General features: G+C 35.8%; 1 pseudogene; it reads right to left on the bottom strand.

Annotated features, from left to right (window-relative positions):
* Window positions 1-5,943: 5,943 nt before the first annotated feature.
* LOC128627664 (60S ribosomal protein L4-like) lies at window positions 5,944-8,205 on the bottom strand (annotated as a pseudogene).
* Window positions 8,206-18,899: the final 10,694 nt, after the last annotated feature.

Genomic DNA, 18,899 nt, shown 5'->3' with positions numbered 1-18,899 from the left:
TGATTTGTTTATGATGGCCATTCTGACTGGTGTAAAGTTGCATTTCACTGTGATTTTAATTTGCATCTCTCTGATGGCTAGTGATGATGAGCATCCTTCCATAGGTCTATGAGTCCTCTGCATATCCTCCTTGGAGAAGTGTCTGTCCAGGTTCTTTGTCCATTTTTTTCTTTTTTCTTTTTAAATACATTTTACTGATTATGCTACTATGGTTGTCCCATTTCCCCCCTTTATTCCCCTCTTCCCTGCACATCCTCTAGCACCCACATTCCCTGCCTTTAGTTCATGTCCATGGGGCATAAATATAAGTTCTTTGGCTTCTATATTTTCTATACTATTCTTAATCTCCTCCTGTCTATTTTCTACCTACAATTTATGCTACTTATTCTATGTACCTTTTTCCCCTCACCCCCTTCCACTCCCCTGATGATAATCCTCCGTGTGATCTCCATTTCTTCCTCCTTGGGTCCAAGTTCTTTGGGACTCTCTGGGCTTTATGGACTTCCTAGAAGTTTATTTCCTTTGCCAAATTGGGCAAATTCTTTTTCATTATTTTTTTAAAATAAATTTTCAATTTCTTGCTCTTCCTCTTCTCCTTCTGGCACCCTTGTGATTTGGATCTTGGAACATTTAAAGATGGGAGTTCCTAAGCCTTTCCTCATTTTTTTGAATTTTTGTTTCTTCATTCTGTTCTGGTTTAATGTTTATTCCTTCCTTTTGCTCCAAACCATTGATTTGAATCTCAGTTTCCATCCCATCACTGTTGGTTCTCTGTTCATTTTCCTTTATTTCAATTTTCATAGCCTTGACTTTTTACTCTATTTTGCGACCATATTCAACCAATTCTGTGGGCATCCTGATTACTAGTGTTTTGAACTATTCATCTGATAGGTTGGCTATCTTTTCCTTGCTTAGTTATATATATTTTTTGAGCTTTAATATATTCTTTCATTTGTGACATTTTTTGTCTCGGTGCACCTGTTACATAGTAAAGGGTGGAGCCTTACATGTTCACTAGGTCAGGGCAATCTACATTGTTGTGTTGTGACACTGTCTGTGGGAGAGGGGTCTGAGAGGGAACAATGCCACTTGCTCTACTCTCTGCTGGTTTTCAGTCACTTCCCCTGATACCCACAATCAAATTGGGCCCTTCTGGTGCTGATTCCTGGGTGGGTGGGTTTGTGTACATTCTAGGACCCTGTGGGTCTCTCCAACAAACTCTCCTGTGAGTCTTGGAGTTTCTCCCACTGCCACCTCAAACCTCACAGGTATTTTTAGTGAGATGGTTTGAGGCCTCTTTTCCCAAACTGTAACCCTGAGTTGCATGGTCTTTCTCTTTCCCCAGTTGTTCCTCCCAGTTTATCTGCACATGAATGTGGGACTGCCCAATCCACAAGATACTGCCTTCCTTGCCTTGGGTCCTCTCTACCCTGGCTGCTCAACCTACAGGTCTGGATGAATGCTTCTTCTTTAACTCCCTGGTTGTCAGACTTCCATACAGTTTGATTTTCTGTCAGTTCTGGTTGTTTTTTATTTTTAAATTAGTTATTGTCCTTCTTTTGGTTGTACAAGGAGGCACAGTGTGTCTACCTATGCCTCCATCTTGTCCAGAAGTTCCTTTGCCCATTTTTAAATTGTATTGTTTGTTTTCCTGATGCTGAGTCATGTGAGTTTTTTATATATTTTGGAGATCAAACCCTTGTCCAATGTATCATTGGAAAATATGTTCTTCCATACAATCAGTTCCATTTTCATTTTGATGATCACTTATTTAGCTATGCAGAAGATTTTTAATTTGCTGTAGTCCAATTCGTTTATTTTTTCTTTATTTCCCTTGCCGTAGGAAGTATATCATCAAAAATATTGCTATGTGTGATATCTGGAATTTTACTGCCTATATTCCCTCTAGGACTTTTATGGTACCATGACTTATATTTAAGTATTTTTTAAAAATCAGTTTTGAGTTTATTCTGGTATATGGTATAAATTGGTGGTCTAGTTTCTTTTTTTTTTTTTTTTGCATGTACCATTCTAGTTCTCCCAATGACATTTATTAAAGAGGCTATTTTCACTCCATTGTATGTTCATGCCCTTTGTCAAATATTAATTGACCAAAGAGATGTGGGTTTATTCCTGGGCTCTCTATTCTGTTCCATTGTTCTATGTGTCTGTTTTTATGTCAGGCTTTCTTTTTTATGATAGTGGTCTTCTAGTATAGTTTGATATCAGGTATTGTGATCCCTCCAACTTTGTCCTTCTGTCTCAGAATTGTGTGGTTATTTGGGGTCATTTTTGCTTCTATATAGATTTTTGAAGTATTTGTTCTAGACCTTTGAAATATACCATTAATATTTTAATAGGCATGGTGTTGAATCTATAGGTTTGCTTTGGGTATTACAGGCATTGTAAAGATGTTGATTCTTCCAAACCATGGACAGATCATATGCTTCCATTTATTTGTATCTTCCTCAATTTCTTTCTTCAGTATTCTAGATTTTTCTGAGTACAAGTCTTTTACCTCATTGGTTAAGTTTATTCCTAGATACTTAATTTTTTTTGTTACCATCATAAAGAAAATCCTTTTTCTTAGTTTCTGTTTCTGATGGTTGGTCGTCAGTGTACAAAAATGCCATTGATTTCTGAATATTGACTTTGTATCTTGCTACTTCACTGAATTCGCTTATTAGGTCAAGAGGTTTTTTGGTGGAGCCTATAAGGTTTTCCATGTAGACTATTATGTCTTCTGTAAATAATGACAGTTTTACTTCCTCATTTCCAATTTGGATGCCATTTATTTCTTCTCTCTTGTCTAATCACTGTCACTAGAACTTCCAGGAATATGTTGAATAAGAATGGTGAGAGCTGACAACATTGTCTTGTGCCTAACTTTAAGGGAAATTCTTTTAGTTTTTGCCCGTTGAGTATATATAATGTTGGCAGTAGGTTTTTCATATATGACCTTCATTATGTTGAGTTGTACTTCCTCTATTCCCACTTTGCTGAGCATTTTTTTATCATAAATGGGTGCTAGATTTTATCAAATGCTTTTTCTGGATCTATTGATATGACCATGTGACTTTTGTCTTTCATTTTGCTTCTGTGATATATCACATTTATTGGCTTGCAAATATTCTACCATCCTTGCATTCCTGGAAGAATAAATTCCACTTGAACATAGTACATGATCTTTCTAATGTATCAATGTACCCAGTTTGATAGTATGTTGTTGAGGATTTTTGCATTTATGTTCATCAGCGATGTTGGTCTGTAATTTTCTTTCTTTGTTGTGTCTTTACCTCATTTTAGGATTATAATTATACTAGACTTTTAAAAAGAGTTTGGGAATCTTCCCTCTTAAATTTCTGGAAGAGTTTGTAAAGGATCAGTGTTAGTTCTCTGAATGTTTGGTAAAATTAGCCTGTGAAGCCATGTGGTCCAGGACTTTTTTATGTCAGTAGTTTTTTGTTTACTGTTTCAATTTTACTAGTTGTTATCCATCTATTCAGGTTTTCTCCTTCTTCCCAATTCAGTTTCAGAAAATTGTATGTTTCTAGAAATTTAACCATTTTCCCCAGATTGTATGATTTCTTCACATATAGTTAGTTGTTTCTAGTAATTTCTTATAATTTTTTTGTATTTCTGTGGTGTCAGTTATTACCTCTCCATTTTCATTTCTTATTTTATTTATTCAGGTTCTCTCTCTCTCTCTCTCATCTGGTTAACAGTTTCTCAATTTTGTTTATCTTTTCAAACAACCAACTCCTGGATTCACTGATCATTTGAATTTTTTTAGTCTCTTTGCCACTTAATTATGCTCTGATCTTGATTATTTCTTTCCTTCTGTTGCTCTGGCCTTTGTTTGTTGTTATTCTTCTAGCTCTTTCAGAAATAGGTTTCGGTTGTTTATTTGAGATTTTTCTATCTTTTTAGGTAGGCCTGTATTGCTAGGAAGTTCCCTCTCAGGACTGCCTTCCCTGTGTCCCATAGATTTGGGGTTGTTATGTTTTTTCATTTGTTTCCAGATACTTGATTTCTTTCTTTATCTCATTGTTAACCCATTCATTATTTAATAACCTGCTATTCAGCTTCCATAAGTTTGAATATTTTTGAGTTTTCTCTTGAGGTTGACTTCTAGTTTCAAGCTATTTTGATCTAAGTAGGTGCTTGATATGATTTCAATTTTCTTGAATATTTTAAAGCTTGTTTTAGTCTTGCCATGTGGTCTATCTTTGAGAGTGATCCACATGCATTTGAGAGTAATGTGTGTTTTGCTTCTTTGTGCTGAAATGTTCTATAAATGTCAGTTAAGTCCATTTGATATAGAATATTGTTCAAGCTGCAAGATTTTTGTTGATTTTTTATTTGGAAGATCTATCCATTGTTAACAGCAGGATGTTAAAATTTCCTACAATGACTGTATTTCTGTCTATCTCCTTCTTAAAGTTCTTCAAGATTTTCTTTGTATATTTAGGTGTACCTATATTGGGTGCATACATGTTTACTAGTGTTATATCATCTTGTTGGATCTCTCCCTTAAGTATTACGAAGTAACCTTCTTTGTCTCTTGTTATTGCCTTTGTTTTGAAGTTTATTTTGTCTGATATAAGTATTGGTACTCCAGCTTTCTTTTTTTATGTCTATTTGTGTGGAATATTTCTTCCCATTCCATCACTTTTAGTCTGTGTATATCTTTAGTTCTGAGGTGGGTCTCTTGTAAAAAACATGATCCAGCATATATGTGAGTCATGTTTTCTTATCCATTCAGCTATCCTGTGTCTTGTGATTGGAGCATTTTATCCATTTATAATTAAGGTTATTATTGATAGGTACTTATTCATTGCCATTTTTTCTTTGTACCTGTGTTCCTCTTTCTCTCTCTCCATATATATATATATATATTTTTTAATCAACTGGTCCTACAAGCCTACAGAAAACAAGTAGTGATGGTAGTTGATCCCGAGGAAAGATTGGATCTACTGTGATGCAATTTTCTAAAGTTTTTGTGTAGGAAAATGGCTAATTTCCCTAAAAAAGGTAAGAGGTGCACTTTTGTTGGCAAAGAAATTCCAGGGGTGTTTGGTGATTTAAAGTTTACAAGATTATTTCTGTGTCCTCAAATGCCAAGTCCCATTTTTTATGGCCCCACTACTTCCAGACCATTGGCCTTATTTTAGTGTTAGATACATGCACAAATTACAATCAAGCCTTGGATTTAAGTCTCACCCATAACTGTCCTAAGAACCCAACTGCCATACAAATAGTTTGCACCCATGTTCTGAGTTGTTATTCAGGGCCTTTAATTTTTCTTTTGCTGGTTTATGCTTTCTTGCATTATTACAATCACTTTTGTCATCATGCGAATGACATGCCACAGTAATCTCCCAATGTCTTGCTCTGGTTCACTCTGTAAGATTTTACCACCAGTGTTAGTCTGGTTAATTGTGAATCTAGTGAATGCCATCAATACAGGGCAAGAAAGTAACTTGTGCTCTCCATAAAAATTGAGCAATGCAATGCTAGAGTCCCATTTCCTGAGGTAACTCTGGTACAAATTACTTTATCACTCTGGGTTTAAGCAGGAAAGAAGTGGCCTACTTAAACAATTGATTTGAGTTTAATAAAAGTATTTTTAAATAAATGAGCAGGATTAAGTGGAATTTACAGCCATAGCCCAGTATCCCTCTCATGCCAAAGGGGCAAAGGAAGAGACATAGAGGGAGTAGGTACTAGAAGCCAGGAAGACAACCTCTAATTGTACAAGAGAGAAACTTGACAGAAGATCTAGCCTTTATTAGAGGAATGTAATCAATTTATGGCAATTCAGAGGGAGGCAGTTGGTTGAACAAATACTCTGTATGTTCTGATTGCCTGCCACTACCTCTCATTGGATGATGCCCACCAGAATTCAGAGTTCAAGGGAACCCATCAAAGTAGTCTATAAATTCAGTCTTTAAGAGTTGGTGAAGAGTCAAGAGTGGGTCTGGGGAAGAAAAAATGTAAACATATAGCACATATCCCATTTAAGTTTTCTTTATTGCCCCTAATAAAATGTCATCCTACAGAAAAGTTATATACATCCTTTCTTGAGTTTACTCACTGTGATTTTTTTTGGAGGGGGGTATTATTTCAAGTGACATTTTTATTGCATTTCTAACTATTTGTTTTTGGTATAAAGAATTGCACTGGATATCAATATTTTAATTTTCTACCTGACTAACTTACTAAACTGTCTTATTAATTTTAATAGTTTATAAATGCTTTTGCAGTATTTATTGAGACAACTTTTCACCTGTAAATAATTTGTTTTTTTCATCTTTCACAATCTTTATAAATGCTGCCTCCCCACCCCACACCTTTTTGTTTGTTTTTGTTTTTCACTGCCTTTTTTATCAGGTCTTTGTTCAAAGTAAATTTTCCAACATAATTTGGTCTTTATGAAATAAACAGATATAAGTTTATTCGACAGGTTTCTTTCCTTCTTAATGGGTTTCTTTTCTGCTGACTTCTTTTCAGCAGCTGGATTCTTGGTGGCTGTTGTCTATACTCCAACCAAAGGCTTATTCTTTTCTTCTCTGCAACGGACTTCCTGCCTGGACCCCCATTCTCACTTGATTTGGTTTCACCTGATGCTGATTTGGTTTCTCACCTTGATTTGGTTTCACCACGATGCTGTTGCTTTATCCACCTGAAGTTTGGACTATTGATCTGGCAAAAATGGCATTACAGCCTATGGTCTTTTCATTATGTTCAGCTTCAACATGATTTCAGCATTTTCAGGGAATTCTTTTTTAGAACTCTGCAGTTAATCTTGTTGCATGGTGGTTGAAGGGCTCTTTACATCTCTGGTCTTTTCCAAATTCTGCTAAGGTCTGAACTGAGCACCTTGTGCATGGAGAAATTGCAGCTACTATGAGAGAGACAGTTTTATGCCAAGTGCCATAAAAATCATCTAACTGACAAAGGGCACTTCTAGTCCAAGTGCAGTAATGTCCCACATGCCCACTAGGAGTAAGTTTCAAAATGTTCAATTTGCCACACTTGTCTTCATCATAGAAGATGCTGGGTCCCTTGCACTGGACATAATGACAGCTTCTTGTTTGGCCTTTGCCAACCAACTCTCATTTGCTGAAAGGCAGTAACCTTTTTATTACATCAGGCCTTACATTTCTAAAAAAGCTAGACAGTTTTCTTAATCTTTTCATGCTTTTCAACTTTATCTTTAACCACAAAAGGAAGTTCAGGAACTTCCTCTATACAATGACCTTTAGATATAATCTACCATGGTAAGGCCAAGGCACCCAGGGCAGAGAAGATACCATATGCTTCCATGTAGTGTTCACTCCATGGGGCCAACAGTGCCAGGTTTTGGTTGGCGAAAACATGTGGCCACCACAACACATATTTCCAAAAACACCTTGTCGAGAACATGAGTACCCACCATCTCAAACTCTGGGAATTTAAACTCCAGCTCTATCAGTACCCCAGGACTCAGCACTGATTTGCTGACACACTTATTCACTGATGGCATAGGGCTCTTGTTTAACCCAAGCTGGTGAACTGTTGTGAGCAAAGTTCACAATAGCTAGTCAAATCGGAGCCCTGAACATAACAGGCAAAATGACCTTTTTGTCAGATGACCCTATTTTGGTATATGAGTTAATGAGCACCCACCATCATAGGGAGAGGAGAAGGCCCACCTCCTCTCAAACATGAGGTGCCAATAGGAAATGCTATCCCCATCTTATTGAGCTGGGTAAACTTTCTAAATATATGACATTATAAACAAATGGTGATATCAGGATCCCCTGGTTTATATTTTTGTTAAACATAAGTATTTTAAAATTTTGTTACTGTTTATTAAGAATTCTTTACGTTTTTAAAATATTTTCAGGTTTTTCAGTTATCCATTAAGGCATAATAACTTACTTTAAAAATTTGTGACTCAAAACAACAGCAAACATATATTATCTATAGATAAAGAATGTGAGAGCAGTGTCGGTATGATTCTGGCTTGGGATCTCTCATGAAGTTATAGACAAATGTCATCCAGGGATGCAGTAAGTTGTAGTGATCTCAAGGACTGGAGTGGAAATACCAGCTTCCAAAATTGCTAATACATAAGGTTTGCAAGTTGGTCCTTTGTGGGTGGAGGCTTCAGATCCTTTCTTCATAGACTTACCTTTCAGATTTCTTGAGTGTCCTCATGACGTAGTAGCTGACTTCCCTTAGAATGAGCAACCCAAGAGACTGTAAGGAAGATACTAAAATATTTCTATTACAGCATTAAAGATCACAAGCTGTTATTTCCACATTATCTTATTGGGTTCACAGATCAGCCCAATACTGTGTGGGAGGGAGTTACATAAGTGCATGAATACCAGGAGGTAAGGAACATTGGGGGACATTTGGGAGGCTAACTACTACTATCAAGTTAGTATTTTTCTTCTAGTTCTTAAATTAAGATTTTTTGTTATGAATTGTTCTATCAAATTATCTTTCAGTATTTATTGAGATGATTAAGACAGTTTCTTGCTTCATTACTTTGGCTTATCATTAGATAATCAATCTTATATTCTTTGATGTATCTCCAAATAGTTATAATATATTTTGCTAGATAAAATCTGTTAATATATTCTTTGGAATAACACTTACTAAATTGACTAATGGTTTTCATAACCCATGCCATCTTTTATTGTTTTGGTATCAATGGTATGCTAACATTGGTGCGGAAAGTTTTGTCTCTTCTAACACTTCTGTATAAATGTTCGTGATCACTATTTGGAATTACTTTTGGAATGTTTGCCATAACTTACTAACAGAACTACTGTGTTAGTTCTTTCTTCTATAGGAATATATTTAATTATCAATTGGATATCTTAAATATTAAAAAATCTGTCCAGGTGTTCCATTTCTTTTTGAGTTTTATTTTTTTCTGGAAGTTTTATGTAATATGTAAATTTTATTTTTGGGAAGTTGATCATATTATTTCTATTATTTTTCATGCACTATACCATGCAATCTGTCCACTTTTTAATTCTATATATTCTTTATTTGTAACTCTTTTTCTGTTAATCAGCCTTTCCAGAAGATTCTCTTATTTGTAGTAACTTTAAAAAAACCAACCAAAGTGAACTAACAAGCAACCTAGAGACCAACTCAAAGAGAGCAAAATGACAGCTAAGCAGGAGGCAGGTTAGAGAGAGTAGAGTGATCAAGCAAAAAAGAAAAAGGACTCATGGACATGGACTAGAATGTGGTGATTGCAGGGAAAAGAGATGTAAGGGAGTTAAATTGTAATGAAAAAATACACTAAAAATTTGAAAAAATAAACCCCAAACTTTTACACTGTTTGTACCCTAATTTATTTTCTTTCAAAAATTTTCAAATGTATATGCCATTTTGTCTTGTAATTTATATTTACAATTGTGATCATACATGTTTTTTCTATGCATGGCAACACACATATTTGTCAGAAAACTTGGGTGCTGGTTGTGGAAGAACAAGCAAGGTCATCCTGGTCTGAGGGAGGGTGAGCTTGTAGGCAATTGAACCCATAATGCTGGATGGCTATTTGGGGACAGGGACAACCATAGAACCAGAATGAACAATAATCCCAAAAAATCTCTCAAAATTTGGGAACTGGATACAAACACTAGATGAAGGATAAGTGAGCTAGTGAGCATGTTCTGCAATGACTGCTCAAAGCCCAGAGGCTTTTTGACAAACTGTGTATATGGGATAATCATTGCTCGCTATGTGTATTGGACTGACATAAAAGGGTAGCCACTTTAGGACACAGCAGGTTTTATCTCTTGAGATGCAAGCCTGTGGTTTACTAGTGACCAGGAGAGTAAAAGAGTCTGAAGATAATTTTCAGTTCAAACGAAAAACAAAACAAAACCTAATCCTTTGTGCTAATGTAAACCCATCAACCATGGGATGGTGATAGTTATGAAGAAAATCTGTCAAATGAAGTGATTATGAGGTCTCGGTGAACATCAGCATGACAATATTTGATGAAAACCACATTTCTATTGCATCAAAACATCCAAATTTATTTTAAAAGCATGATTTTCTTTAACTTTTAAATATATTATTAGTACATGTCACTTTACAACATGTAGCAACATGCCTTGTGCTTCTGACTTGTGCTTCTGAATTCAGTATGACTGAATGACTTCCTTTAAATACATACAGTAATGTGGCCTTGTTCACTAGCTCCCTGGAACGGTGTGCTTTAATTAACATATGCATTACACAAATATCTACTCATCTTAGTTTTCTGTAAAAAGAGGATTAAAATTTGTTCTACCTAAGAAGCAAGATCAACACATTTAGAGGCTCGGTGCAGATTTTAACATTTCAGAGGTTCAATTGTCATAACTGGTTTAACTAACAATGCTATAATGTACATTTCAGAATACTGCCAGAAAGGAAAACCAATTTTGTGTTTGAACTGAATTCAAATAACTCGAGCACAGTATATCTGTACTACACATATTCCTGCTAAGGATTTCTACAAATTCGTTGCAAAGTCTTAAACTTGCTTGAAAAGAAGCATGGGGTTTTTCAGTTTTCTTAAGCTCAATTTTTTTTTCTTATAGATTTATGGAAAAAGTTTGTATCCTTAAAAGTGACTAATGTAGATGCGCTATTTTTTAGTTTCTGTCTAGGTGTAATTTTTAAAACTTTAAACTTTAATTACAAGTTTACTCAGTTTACTCATTTTTGGAGGAAGACATGGACTAAATGAATTGGTTCTGGTGTATAATACCCACGGTCAGATTAATCAATGGAAACATTCACTTAGACAACTTTGGGAAAATGGCAACCCCCATTGTGCAATGGAGCACCATGGAGCTGGGTCATCCCTGCCTTGAAGCCTCCAGGAGGACTGTGAATATTTCTTATCTTTTGTTCTCAAGGGAACAGGAAGGAGAACTTGAAACTTTTCACTAGCTCATCTCTTTCTCTCCCCTTCCCTCCTTAAACTTCCCCCATTAATGGTACCTTTTCCATTTGTCTGGAGGTGATTAGCCTCATTGGCTTGTCCCACCCCGTTGTTCTATCCAAGGGAAGATACCATACAGAGCCATTGTTTATCTCATTTTGTTACAGATGAAAGAATCTGAACAGTAATTCTTAGGATTCCTTCATGGCAGCCTCATGTCCATGCTTGACATCAGGAACAAATCTGTAGGAAGATCTTCATTTACTTTATGATAACCAGCCATTCTAAATATTAGAAGACAAGATTGCAGGTCAGAGCCTATCTGTTGGTGAAAGATTAATTTGTTAAGTAGTTGTAGGCATAATCTAGTGAATTCATTACAATTTACTGATGAAATAATCATCTTTTAAAGAACCTGACCTCATTTGTGAATAGATAATAATAATTCATTTCTTGCCCAAGTGAGTTGCAAAATATTAACTCTTGAGTGGTTTCAGATCTATTCTTGTTAGTTTTAAATTTTGGTTCCTCAAAGAAATGCTTACAAATACACACAGCACATGCACACACATACATGTGCATATATATGTCCACACACATATACACAGTCTCATACAATTTTACCATAAGAAACACAACTTTCATTAGTTGCTTTTTATGGCAGTGGCTTTGGATCCTTTCAACTAATGATGCAATAACCAGAACTAAAGCTTTCTCTCCTTTTTTTACTTTCATTTTTTCCATTTCTTTGTAACTTTTCCCCACCTCCTCTCTGCTAATCCAGTTGTATGTTCCCTGTTTACCATTTTGTAATATATGAATATGGTTACGTTAGATAGGTGTTAATGAGAGGTGTTTTGATAAAAGGTCAGGTTATAGAAGACTTGGTGGGGAATCCTGATCACTCTATTTTAAAGAAATGCTCTGTAAAATAATATCTGTACGGAATACATTTACTGGAGGTGAGTGGCTATACACACACAGAAAGCCCTTTGACTGCTCCCCTTGTACTTTCAAACATGGAGCAAATCAATAGTGTTTGATACAGAGGTATTTGGAGATTTGAGAAACAAATTAAAGCTGCATGTTTAGGAACAAAAACAACAAAAAAATGAGGCTCACATGGTTATTTAGCCCTGAAATGGCAAGCCTGCAGAAAAAGACATGGAGACCTGAAACCCCACGGTGGTTGTGGTCCTTCTGAAACACAGACATAATTTGCTGTGTATCAAAGGTCTCTTTTGGATTACATTCACCAGTTATTACATTTACAAGGAAAGTACAGCGAAATGCAGCATCTGTCAAATGTGATATGAACTATTAGTGTGAAGTAGTTTCTATTTCAACATTAGATTGCACTATTTTGTGATGAAGTCACAGTGTTTAAAGCTGAGTTTTCATTGATTGTTGTGAACAAAATGAATGATGAATAAACATCAACATGGAATAGGAAATGGGGGCAGAAGCATGTCATGTGAACCCAAGGTGGAAGAAGGTCTGAGAGCACAACTCCACTTAACATGCTATTGTGGTTATTTAAAATTAAAATAATTTATATGTATTATTTTAATGTTGCTAAGTTAAGCATAAATTATTAAGTTGTTTGATTTGAACTACTTCTTAAATGGAAGGGTTAGGTACTTTTTCTGACTAGTGAGCACCATGAAAAAACGACTTAGACACTAAGGGTCCTACAAACCAAGAGTCTTGAAACCTCTCAATTACATAATTCTGTTGTTTCACCGTTTGTTTTAATCTGTTGATTTTTCTTTGAGAATAATCAAGAAAGACCAATGACACTGTAGGAAAGTTTTTTTGTTTTGTTTTGTTTTTTAATATGGGGTATGTGTGTATATATAATTCCTACACAGTGGCTAAGTATTTCCAGGTCCCCAGTCTTTAACCACCAATGCACTGAGTCAGGGGTTGTTTATATGACCTATCTGAGTACCATGGTGTAGTTTCCATAATTCCCACTTCTGGTGTGAGATTGATGAGGTTGTTCCATGGTGGACATGGGAAAAAAAGCCCTTTCGTATGAAGAATTCTAGTAATTTGGCCCAATGAAAGGGTGTATAAATAAACTTTTCATACTATTTGATGAAGGAATTGATACATCTGACTTTAGGATTATTGATTCTTGGACCAATCCAACAATGTGAAAATTACTCCACAGAATGTGAAAATTATCTAAATCTCTGAGGCAGCAATGCCAGACCAATTAGCAGTAATCTGGCCCTCTACCTGTCAAAGGTCTTCATTATTCAGTGTGTAGCCCAAATTCCAATTTTTTCCTGAGCCTTTGGTTAATCCCCCAAATGATGTTTGTCTAGTCTCCCCCTGCACTGATTATACCAGTGTTCCTTACTGTTTATACATGCTTCTCCTAGTTTACAACTTCATTAGAAAAAGAGATATAGTCAAGAAACCATGGTCAAATTGTCTCAAGGAGACTCATAATTTTAGCCATATCCACAGCGAAATGACTTTTCTTCTCTTTTGGAAAACAATGATTAACAAATTATGATTGTCCATTGCAGGTCTACTTAACCTTATCACACTCATTTAAAATGACAATAATTCTATAACATCTGGATAAACGAATGAGGCCTTAATTAAATAATCCCAAAGAGTAGAAGAAAATTGATATTTCAGTGCACCCATAACCTACTGACACACCAGTGTACTCTAGTGTACAGATTGGTAAACTGAGTCTTGGGTCTTATGCTACTTTGGTTGCTATAATATCTCACATATATATTGCTCAAAAGATAACATAAGCATTATAGCAAATGTAATATCTAAATCTCACAAAATTTCCATAAAGTCTCTCTGATTTAAAATCATTGAGCTTGCCAGTTAATGTTATTGGAGAAGTGTGCAGCTCTTGCTGGTAAACACATCTTTTCCTGGGCTTCTGCCCCCAGAGGAACATTTGAGGTGGAGTCAGTGAAGACTGTTGTTCTGAGATTCCATCATCATAATTATTTCTCAGTCATGAAGTATTCTGAGGCCCACTGCACTAAGGCCCACAGCACAGACCGGGTAAGGAACACAGATGAATGGGTCTAGTTGGTCCAGGGCAAGGAGTGTAAGTCACTCAACAACGCTGGCCTGCCTCATGTCATGCCACTCCACTGTTTAAAAACCCACTGTGGCCACACATAAACTTAGAATAAAATCCAAATTCCTCACCACACTTTCTGTAGTTGTATGCTGTGTATTTCTTATTTCTTTACCCTTATTCAATTATTCTACAAATATTGTGTACCTACCATATTACAAAAATTTTAGAGACATACATGAACAAAATTAAGATCCTTGCCCTCATGGTGTTATTGACTTTATTCAAGAGATAATGGACAATAGCAATAAAATAAAGTTGTATAATAAAATTGTTTTAGAGATAATAAGAATATAAAAACAAAGTTGGGAAAGTTGAAAAAGTTGAGAGTAGCAACAGGAATCAAGCCAGACACTTTTTTTGTGTGTAAAGGGTCAGGTATTATTTTAGGCTTTGCAGGCCAAGGTTCTCCCTAGCAGCTGTTCACCCTTGCCCTTGTAGCATGAAGGTAGACATAGGTGCAAGTTAATGATTGGATGTGTCTGCATTCCAGTAAAACTCCATAAAAACATGCAGTTGGTCTATTTGGCCAATGAAATGTAATTTGAAGATTCCTGGATTACAGTATTAAGTGATCACTGGGGAATGCTTGATTGAGAAGGTAGAATTTGAGTAACATTACCTTCTGTCCTATTGCCCTGCATAGTTTTAATAACATGTATCGCCATATTAACATGTTTTATGTGTGTGTTTGTAGGCAAGCTTTTTTCCCCCCTCTCTCTCCCTGTAAGTATAAAATGCCATGGGGGCAGTGAGCTGATCTTATGTTGTTCATCAGCTAGTATAGTGTCCAGAACATAGTAGATATTCAATGAATACTTGTTAAATGAGCCCTGGCTGGGATAGCTCAGTGGATTGAGCGCAGGCTTGTGAACCAAAGGATTGTGTTCGATTCCCAGTCAGGGCACATGCCTGGGTTGCAGGCCAGTTCCCAGCAGGGGACCCACGAGAGGCAATCATACATTGATATTTCTCTCCTTCTCTCCTTCCCTTCCCCTCTAAAGATAAATAAATAAAATCTTTAAAAAAATACTTGTTAAATAAGAGTGAATGTTGTTCCTAAAGAGGGCATTTAATATTCAGTTTTAGCAAATTATTATCATAAAAGGTTGAGGCATTTGTTATCATATTTTCTATGTTTCAAGCAAAGCTAGATATCCAAATTATTGTGTAAAATATCTCAATTTTATTTTATTAAAAAATACCATTTTTAAAAATAAAGACAGGAAGGAGAGGGAGAGAGAAATATCAGTGTGTTGTCCCACTTATTTATGCATCCATTGCTTGATTCTTGTATATGCCCTGACCAGGGATCAAATCCATGTGACTGCAACTAATTTAAAATTATAAAAATCTTTGGATGTCAAACTAAATATTTTTGTAAGCTAGTTCTGGAACTTTGGCTACATACATATACCCTCATGGGGGAAAGCAACTGGTATTGTATGTAGTCTCTTTTCTACACTGTGCAGTGTAAGAGGTGATGTGGGCAACTTCTCAGGGTCAGTGGTTGGTAGCAACATCAGGTCGCACTCACTCCTTAGGACTTCCTACCCATAGTCTCTGACTGCAAGAACTACCCATGCTGAGAATGTGTTTACTGTCAAAGCAATAAGCTCTCCTAAGAAAGAGAGTTCCCAGAGTTCATGCATACAACTAGAATCTCTATCACCCTATGGAAAATCCTTTTTCACTTGCATCACATCTGTCTACTTGGCTTGCTCTAAAGGAGTGGAAGTCCCAAATATTTGGATCTATGTGCTATAATTTTCAAGTAAGGTAAAAGTCAGAGCAAATTGTATTTCATTGAATCAAAAGTATACCTCCTAGCACTGTGCCTTGCCCATGGTGGATGTTTAGTACATAGGTATTGTTAGAATGAATTAACGAAATCTGTATTAATTGTTATATTTGAAAAATATGTATTAATTGGAATAAAAATACTTTGAATATTTCAGAATTATTGTACTCAAGCCATAGATTTTGAAAATTTAATGTATAAACACCAGTTCAATACCTGGATAATTGTTGAATGCATAATAAATGAAAAACTTGAAAGAGCTAAGGGTAACAGCTGAATATGCTAGGTAATACTAATTGTAGATAATATTTATTGTAGTTTTGATATGTGATTAATACTAATTATCTTACACATATTATTATTATTTGGAATAAGGTATTTATTGCTAACACAGTATATATGAAAAGTCAGTCGTATGATCTATACAGTTGAAAAACCACAACAGGTGATTACTGTGCACTGACTTTAAGATGTATTAGCATGTTTCTCAGTACTGGAATTACTTATTTCAGATCATTTTCAAAATAACAGAAAAGATAAACAGATAAACACCTGATACTCTAACCTATGAGATAAAGGCAAAGGATTGAATACAGAGTTTTTAAAATTTATGATATGGTTCAGATCAGATTTGGAAAGAGCAAGAATGATCTATATTTGTATTACCTTTAAGGGTCAGAATTATCACAGATACCTAAAAACATATGTATAATATCGAAGGTTTTTTTTTTTTAATCACATTTTCAGTCTTCTGCCCTAAGCTCAAACCAGAACAATTAGTTCATTCTGATGTACATGCCAGACGTGTGCCCAAGGTCCTTTCTTGGTGACCTGGGTTTGGGCATGGGGAGAGCCAAAGGTGGTACCCACCACCCTCCCTAGTCTCTGATGGCAATTGCAGTCAGGCTTCTAGATGCATGTTTAATTAGAAGTCTGCCCCTCAGGCTATGGCTCTGAAGATGTTAGTAAGCTTCTTTCATAGAAAAACTGGGTGTTTCTCTCTTGCCTCTGAGCTGTACCATGGAGGGGTGGGCAGCTGTCATGAGTCCCTTTACACCCTTTAGGCACCATTTCTCGTTTGCTACTGCCTAGCGGTTCTTCTGATACAAGACCCTTTGGCTTGCAAAGCTAGTGTTTGGGGGTGTCATCTTTCAGGTGCAGGTCTTAAAATTTGGGTTGCCAGGTACTGGGTTCAGACCCTCTGCTCCTCAAAGAATCACAGGGTATTGTAAGTTTCCTTCCAATTATGGACCGCTCTGCTGAGAGTGAGGTTCATGGTGAGATTGTGTCTCAGCCTTTTTATCTGTTTTGATGTATATTTTTCCTCATTTGCCTGATATGTAAGAGTTTCTCAGCTAGTTGTTGAGTTTCTTTTATACAGAATTGTCTCATATATAGCCATATATTTGGTATGTCTGCAGGAGAAGGTTAATTCAGATTCTCATGCTTCGCCATCTTAAACTGGAACTCCATCTTACATCATTATCTTCCTTAAGAGGAAATAATTTTATTATCTTTGTCTTGTGGGTCAGACAACAGAGGGACAACTATTTTGCAATTCTTGTAGGGTATCACACAGATGGTAAAGGGCACAGTCAGGCTTTAATCTCCAAAGCAGGATCTCTTGGACTACTATAAACAGTATTGAAAATTTAGCTAAAGTAAACTAATAAAAAGATATCTAGAGTTGTTTCCTCAACCACACTATTGACAGAAATTATCTTTTCATTTACTCTTTTGATTTAAACATTTAAGTGGTAAACGGTTAGTGAAAGCCATATTATTAATACAAACATCCTATATCTGACTCATTGTATCACATTGCTAACATTTCCATTTTCTGAGGCCTCTCAGGTCATTACATACCTGCATTTGCCTTATTACTGTTGTTTGTTCTAATACTGACTGAGCTTTAAATATTCCTTAAAAGCTACTCTGTGTAATTGTGGTTGACCCTATTTCACAATATACAAAATGGTGTTGAGAGTGTGGGGTAAGATTCCTTTTACCTGTCAGTGAGTTCAACTCTCAATCTCTAAAACCATGACACAGGGAAACTGTTATTAAAACTGTTTTTGTCAAAGTAAGGCTACTTCAGAAGTGAATAAGCACACAACAGTTATCTTCTCAGTCTCTTGAGTACTTTATTTGTTAGAAATACAAGTCAATACCACAAGATGGCACCTTCTTACTTTCAACATCTACAATTACAAACAATTATCTTCATAAAATGGTCTCAGGTTTTTAATGTGTTTTAGATATTATTGAAACCTTATAAAAGCAAGACTTGCTATAAACAGGATTGGCATTTGATGTGTATTAAATGAGGTCAGATAATTAAATTCAAAAGAAGAATTTATAAATTTTTGGATAAGAAATTGAAATTACAAAGGCAGAGTTGGTCATCATTAAACTGAATTACAACTGTGTGATTAATACTATAACTACATTGCTAATTTTCTGTGAGAATGTAGTTTTAATAATTAAATAATCTACCTCATTCTCCAGTATAACCACCTACTTCATTTTTACACCCCAACATTCAGTACACATTTCAGTTAGAAACCACTAGCTTTCATCTACTCCATCAATTACGCACACTCCTTTTTTTCAACAAATGCAACCCATGAAGTGCCATCATCCCCTAGCTACAAAAAAAATACAACATTTAAAGGTTAAAAACTCAGAGAATTTCTGAAATGGCAACCCATTCTCTCTGTGTTCATGAAAATAGTCAATCCAATTTGAAAGTCTTTGAAGTTATGTAAACTCTAGAAAACTCAGTGTTGAAGTATGGAAAGGATAAAGGCTTGCACTAATATAGTGCGTAACAGCGCAGTGTCAGACTCGCATTTACAGTAAGTGCCTTGCTCGGACTTTCCTCTGGATTGTCATCATGCTGCTGAAGATGCAGTTTACTCAAGTCTGTGGGAATTCCATCATGTGTTCTTCCTCCCGTTTTCAAACAGGAAGAGAAGGGTTTTCAGTTCCCTTAGGAAAATAAAAAAAAAATAAACACACCC

The sequence above is a fragment of the Artibeus jamaicensis genome, unplaced genomic scaffold (genome assembly GCF_021234435.1).
Source record: "Artibeus jamaicensis isolate MK-2021 breed Jamaican fruit bat unplaced genomic scaffold, CSHL_Jam_final contig_1284, whole genome shotgun sequence".
In the NCBI taxonomy this organism is placed as follows: domain Eukaryota; kingdom Metazoa; phylum Chordata; class Mammalia; order Chiroptera; family Phyllostomidae; genus Artibeus; species Artibeus jamaicensis.
This window is presented reverse-complemented; position numbering and strand designations above follow the sequence as displayed.